We start from the raw sequence: 7,473 nt of genomic DNA on the forward strand, positions 1-7,473 counted from the left end.
AAGACCAATCTACAATCAAAATCAGAGTTATAACCGAAATGTTCCATACAACAACCAACAAGGTCCTAGCAATCAACAAGTATCTAATAATACTTACAACCAGCAAAGACCTATTTTTCAAAATAAACCACCACAAACCGAAGATAAAAAGCCAAATTTTGAAGATATGATGTCGAAGCTAGTTGAATCTCAAACTCAATTTTTCACATCTCAGAAACAAACCAATGAACAAAATGCTCAAGCATTTAGAAATCAACAATCTTCTATCCAAAATCTGGAACAAGAAGTAAGCAACCTAGCAAGGTTGATAGGTGAAAGAAAATCGAAAAGTCTACCTAGCGATACAAATGCTAACCCCCGGAATGAAACAGCTAAAACCATTACCACAAGAAGTGGTATTACACTTAAACCACCTGAAATATCTGTAATTTCTGATGACTCCATTCCTACTCCACAAGAACCACAATCTGAGCAAGAGAAGGAAAAAAAATCGGTAGTTGAAAAGGTTAATGAAGAGAATACAGTTAAGGCTAAACCTTATGTTAAACCGTACTAACCACCACTTCCTTACCCGAGTAAAATGAGAAAAGAAAGACTTGAAATCGAGCAATCCAAATTCTTGGATATGTTTAAACAGATAAATGTCAATCTTCCTTTCATTGATGTGATTTTAGGAATGCCAAGATATGCTAAATTCTTGAAAGATCTAATCACAAATAGAAAGAAAATGGAAGAACTCTCGGCTGTTACAATGAATGCTAATTGCTCTGCAGTACTGTTGAATAAGATACCAGAAAAATTATCTGATCCAGGAAGTTTCACAATTCCATGTTTTCTAGGTAGTCTTAGTTCAATAGAAGCATTGGCAGATTTAGGTGCTAATATAAATTTAATGCCATATTCACTATACGCTAAACTAGACCTCGGAGAATTGAAACCAATAAGAATAAGCATACAACTAGCCAATCGATCAGTAAAATATCCTAGAGGGATAATGGAGAACATGCTAGTTAAAGTTGGTACTTTAGTATTTCCAGTAGATTTTGTTATTCTGGACATGGAAGAAGATTCTCGAGTTCCTCTCATATTAGGAAGACCATTTTTAAACACGGCTAAAGCAATAATAGACGTGTTTGGTAAGAAACTGACCCTAAGTATAGAGGACGAGAGTGTTACTTTTCTGTTGATAGAGCCATGCAACAACTGCAATCTGCAGATGATACATGTTATTATATTCAAACTATAGATTCACATGCAGAATTGTTAGAAGAATTTCCAGAATTACAAGGAACAGGAGAATGTTCTTTAGGAGAAGGAACTGAACCAATTAATGAAGCTGAAATGTTAGCTACACTCATGGCTAATGATTACAAACCAACAACGAAAGAACTTCAAATGCTAAAAGAGGAAGACAGATATCGATATAAATCATCGATAGAAGAACCACCGACATTAGAGTTAAAACCACTTCCAAACCATTTGGAATATGCTTATTTACATGGTGAATCTGAATTACCTGTAATAATATCGTCTTCTTTTACGAAAAATGAAAAATCTCAACTTATTTCTGTGCTAAAAGCTCATAAACCAGCTATTGCATGGAAGATTCATGATATTAAAGGTATAAGTCCTTCGTATTGCACACATAAAATCCTTATGGAAGAAGGTCATAAAACGCATGTGCAACGCCAACGAAGACTAAATCCTAATATGCAAGATGTTGTTAAGAAAGAAATTATTAAACTGCTAGATGCAGGTTTAATTTATCCAATCTCTGATAGTCCATGGGTAAGCCCAGTTCAATACGTATCTAAGAAGGGTGGCCTGACTGTCATCACAAATGAGAAAAATGAGCTTATTTCTACTAGGACTATAACAGGATGGCGTGTTTGTATTGATTATAGAAAATTAAATGACGCCACCAGAAAAGATCACTTTCCCTTACCTTTCATTGATCAAATGTTAGAAAGATTAGCCGGAAATAGTTACTATTGTTTTCTTAATGGTTTTTCCGGATACTTTCAAATTCCAATCGCACCCGAGGACCAAGAGAAAACGACGTTCACATGCCCTTATGGTACTTTTGCTTACAAACGCATGCCATTTGGACTTTGCAACGCCCCTGCAACCTTTCAAAGGTGCATGATGGCAATTTTTCACGACATGATATAAGAATGCATGGAAGTTTTCATGGATGACTTTTCAGTCTTCGGTGATACATTTGAAACATGTCTAGTTAATCTTGAACGAATGCATATTAGATGCGAGCAATCAAATCTAGTACTTAATTGGGAGAAATGCCATTTCATGGTTAAAGAAGGCATCGTTCTTGGTCATAAAATTTCAAAGGAAGGAATTGAAGTGGATAGAGCTAAAGTAGATGTAATTGCTAAACTTCCACATCCCACCAATGTTAGAGGAGTTAGGAGTTTTCTAGGGCATGCCGGTTTTTACTGACGTTTCATAAAATATTTTTCTAAAATTGCCACTCCTATGAATAAACTCCTAGAAAAGGATGCTCCATTCATCTTTTCAGATGAATGCATCAAATATTTTAATATTCTTAAAGAAAAACTCACTAATGCGCCAATCATGATAACTCCAAATTAGAATCTACCATTTGAACTCATGTGCGATGCAAGTGATTTTGCAATGGGAGCCGTTTTAGGAAAAAGGATTGAAAAACGATTTCAACCTATTTATTACGCTAGTAAGACGTTACAACGAGCAAAAACGAATTACACAACTACTGAAAAAGAACTCCTTGCCATTGTCTTTGCTTTTGACAAATTTCGTTCATATCTCGTTCTAGCTAAAACGGTGGTCTATACTGACCATTATGCTCTTAGATATTTATTTTCAAAACAAGATGCCAAACAACGATTAATCCGTTGGATCTTTCTCTTACAAGAGTTTATATTGAAATTTGAGACAAAAAGGGTGCAGAAAATCTCGTCGCTGATCATCTTTCTCGTCTTGAAAGTCCCGAATTAGAATTTCTAAATGAATCAGCCATACAAGATAACTTTTCTGATGAATATCTATTGAAGATATATTATAATGAAATTCCATGGTTTGCAGACTATGCAAACTATTTAGTATGTAGATTCCTTGAAAAAGGTTTGTCGTACCAAAAACGAAAGAAATTCTTTAGTGATATAAAACACTATTTTTGGGAAGATCCACATTTGTTTAAAAGTTGTCCAGATGGAACAATACGCCGATGTGTATTCGGAGATGAAGCCAGTCAAATCTAAAACCATTGTCACACAGGACCAACAGGAGGGCATTATGGGCCTCAACTCACAGCAAGAAAAGTTTACGATGCTGGATTCTATTGGCCTACAATTTTCAAAGACTCACACCTTCTTTGTAAATCTTGCGATGCTTGTCAAAGGGCCAGAAAAATAATTCAACGTGATGAAATGCCATAAAATGTCATTCAAGTATGTGAAGTATTTGACATTTGGGGTATTGGCTTTATGGGTCCATTTCCAAAATCTCATAATAATCTCTACATTCTCGTTTCCATTGATTATGTATCTAAATGGGCGGAAGCACAAGCTCTCCCAACTAACGATGCACGAGTTGTAGTCAACTTTTTAAAACGTCTTTTTGCTAGGTTTGGAACACTGAAAGCTTTAATAAGTGATCGGGGTACTCATTTTTGTAATAATCAACTTGAGAAAGTTCTCAAAAGATATGGATTAACTCATAAAATCTCAACCGCTTATCATCCACAAACAAGTGGACAAGTTGAAAATATCAACCGAGCATTAAAACGTATTCTAGAGAAAACCGTAGGATCAAATCCGAAGGAATGGTCCATGAAATTGGAGGATTCACTCTGGGCTTTTAGAACAGCCTACAAAAATTCAATTGGAACCACACCTTTTAAACTCGTTTACGGAAAAGCATGTCATCTTCCAGTAGAAATTGAACATAAAGCATTTTGGGCTTTGAAGACATGTAATCTTGATTTACATGAAGCCGGACGTCTACGGTTAAGTCACCTAAACGAATTAGAAGAATTAAGACATGAAGCATACGAAAATTCGTTAATCTATAAAGAAAGAACGAAGAAATGGCATGATAAAAGAATCAGAAGTTCAAAAGAATTTAAAGAAGGAGACAGAGTTCTTCTTTTCAATTCACGATTCAAGCTATTTCCTGGAAAATTGAAATCAAGATGGTCTGGACCATTCATAGTCAAAAGAGTTTTTCCATATGGAACAGTAGAATTAATAAATTCAAATGGGATTGAATTTAAGGTTAATGGTCACAGAGTTAAACATTACATAGATAATCCAATGGAAGTTGAAGATGAAGTTAATCACAATTTCGACACCACAGCTAACTAAGTGTGGGAAGGTTCGACTCTTTTTAGGGTAATATGTATTTTTGTTAGAGTTAGATATTCTGTTTTCGTGTAGTTTCCGAGAATGGAATCCGAATGGTCTTTCCCTAGCAGACCCTAAAGAACTAGTCTTCTCCCTCCATTCTGAATTTTTATTTTTTTAGGTTTTACGAGATGAAGAATTCCTTTGATCTGAACCATGGTCTACTACTACACGCTATGATTACCAAACGTAATAATGACACACTTCTGAGTGAAGTGGTATCATTTATAAGAGGCAAAATGGACGAAGTGAGGAAAGAACTCAGAAAAGATCATCATAAGATACATTTTGGTAAAGGAAAATCAAAATCCGCAATAAAAAGAAGAGCACGACACCTTGAAATGAAAGGACCCGTTCATATACATTATAAACGATTCACAATAGTTGATTACATTGCGAGGTATTTGACCTCTATATGATACATTTTACAAACATTGCATTCGTTTTTAAAAGACAATCTTTCTTTACATCAAAAATTGACAGGCATGCATACCATTTCATAATATCCGCTATCCAACTATAAATTGATTTACTAATAATCTTTGATGAACTCAATGACTCGAATGCAACATTCTTCGAAATATGCTATGAAAGACTCCAAGTAATATCTTTAAAATGAGAAAATGCACAGCGGAAGATTTCTTTAACACCTGAGAATAAACATGCTTTAAAGTGTCAACCAAAAGGTTGGTGAGTTCATTAGTTTATCATAATCATTTATTTCCATCATTTTAATAGACCACAAGAATTTCATTTCCAGTTCTCATAAATATACGTCCCATGCATAGAGACAAAAAAATAATCATTCATATGGTGAACACCTGGTAACTGACATTAACTAGATACATATAAGAATATCCCCTATCATTCTGGGATCCTCCTTCGGACATGATATAATTTCGAAGTACTAAAGCATCCGGTACTTTGGATGGGGTTTGTTAGGCCCAATAGATCTATCTTTAGGATTCGCGTCAATTAGGGTGTCTGTTCCCTAATTCTTAGATTACCAGACTTTAATAAAAAGGGGCATATTCGATTTCGATAATTCAACCATAGAATGTAGTTTCAATTACTTGTGTCTATTTCGTCAAACATTTATAAAAGCGCATGTATTCTCAGTCCCAAAAATATAAAGGGTAAAAAGGCAAATGAAACTCACCATACTGTATTTCGTAGTAAAAATACATATAACGTCATTGAACAAGTGCAAGGTTGGCCTCGGATTCACGAACCTAAATTAATTATATATATTTATGTGTTGGTCAATATTTGTCTAACAAATTAGGTCAAGTCATAGTGTACCACAATCCTAATGCTCGAGACTAATATGCAAAAGTTAACAAAAGTAAATTTGACTCAAAATAATTTCCAAAAATTTATACATGATTAATATATAGTTTAAATATCGTCATTTTATATTTTTAAATATTTTTAAAAGATTTATTAGAGTAAATAATATAATTTATTTATTAATAAATAAAATTTTATATTATATTTATATAATAAAATATACTTTTATATATATTAAGTAATAAAATTTATAGGGTTCATTTAATATTATAAAGATAATATGATACGTATTATTAAAGTAAGTTATTACACGTAGTAAAATATGTTTGTATCAAATATTTATTTGATAAAATAATATCTATAATGATAGTAAGTAAAAGTTGTATTATTTTGTAATAATAATTATTATTATAAAAATATCAATATTTATAATTACTAAGATGACATTATGATAAAACGATAATTCTAATTATGATAACTTTAATATTTACGATAATTTTTAATATTATCTTTAAAATAATAATTCTATTTAAAATAATAATAATAATAATAATGATATTTTATAGTAACAATGACATTTCTATTAAAATGATAATTTTTGTTAAAATGATAGTTTTAATACTAACGATAATTTTAATAATAATAGTAATGATAAAAATAATAAGAACGATAATTTTATCTAAATCAATATCTTATAATATTTTAATTTCATCATGATACTCTTACCCATTATTTCCTAATCGTTTCATTTAATAGCTTTTAATCGTCTTTTATATCGTGTTCGTAATAATGATAATAATAGTAATCAAAATAATTAGGTGTTACAAATATTTGTTTTAATTACACTAATATTAATAATGATAGTTACTATAACATTATTAACGATAATACTAATAATTATCTTAATGATAATATAGTAATAATAATAATAACAATAACAATAACCATTTTTAAATAATGATATATATATTAATAATGATAATAATAATAATAATACCAATAATAATAATAATAATAATAATAATAATAATAATAATAATAATAATAATAATAATAATAATAATAATAATAATAATAATAATAATAATAATAATAATAATAATAATAATAATAATAATAATAATAATTGGATAATAATAATAATACTAATTATAACTTTAACGATAATAACGATAGTAATAATAAAAAAAATAACAATTTTTAATGATAAATCCTTTTATTGATAAAGATAATAATAATATTAATAATAAGATAAAACTAGAACGACGATAATAACGACGATAATAATAATCATTTTTAATAATAATACAAAAATTCGATGGACTATAACTTCAAATCCGTTCATCGAAATCATTCGATATCTAAATGAAAATTTCTTAATTTTTCGCTAGCTTTCCAACGACATGCATATCTTATACCTTATCTCAGTCGCATATATAACTAATTCAGGATTCAACATAACCTAACTAAAGGCAATATCAAAAGTACAAACATGCATAATCCTATATACTCGAGCACTAGTCAGGGATACACTATTAGTATGTAAAAGTTAAATTATGAGTACTCACGTATCAATATTGAGATTCAATATTGCAGGAAAGGTACGTAGACGCAACGGAGATGATAAACACTATGTTGACCTCACGAGCATACCCATGAACCATACCAATCACCTCCATAGCTATAACCCATAATTTCCTTAATCCAATCCCACTCGAAAAACAATTTTGAAATCACTCGGACAGCACTCTGACGTAATATTTTATGTATACTAATAATATCT

The sequence above is a fragment of the Rutidosis leptorrhynchoides genome, chromosome 9 (assembly GCF_046630445.1).
Source record: "Rutidosis leptorrhynchoides isolate AG116_Rl617_1_P2 chromosome 9, CSIRO_AGI_Rlap_v1, whole genome shotgun sequence".
Lineage (NCBI taxonomy): Eukaryota > Viridiplantae > Streptophyta > Magnoliopsida > Asterales > Asteraceae > Rutidosis > Rutidosis leptorrhynchoides.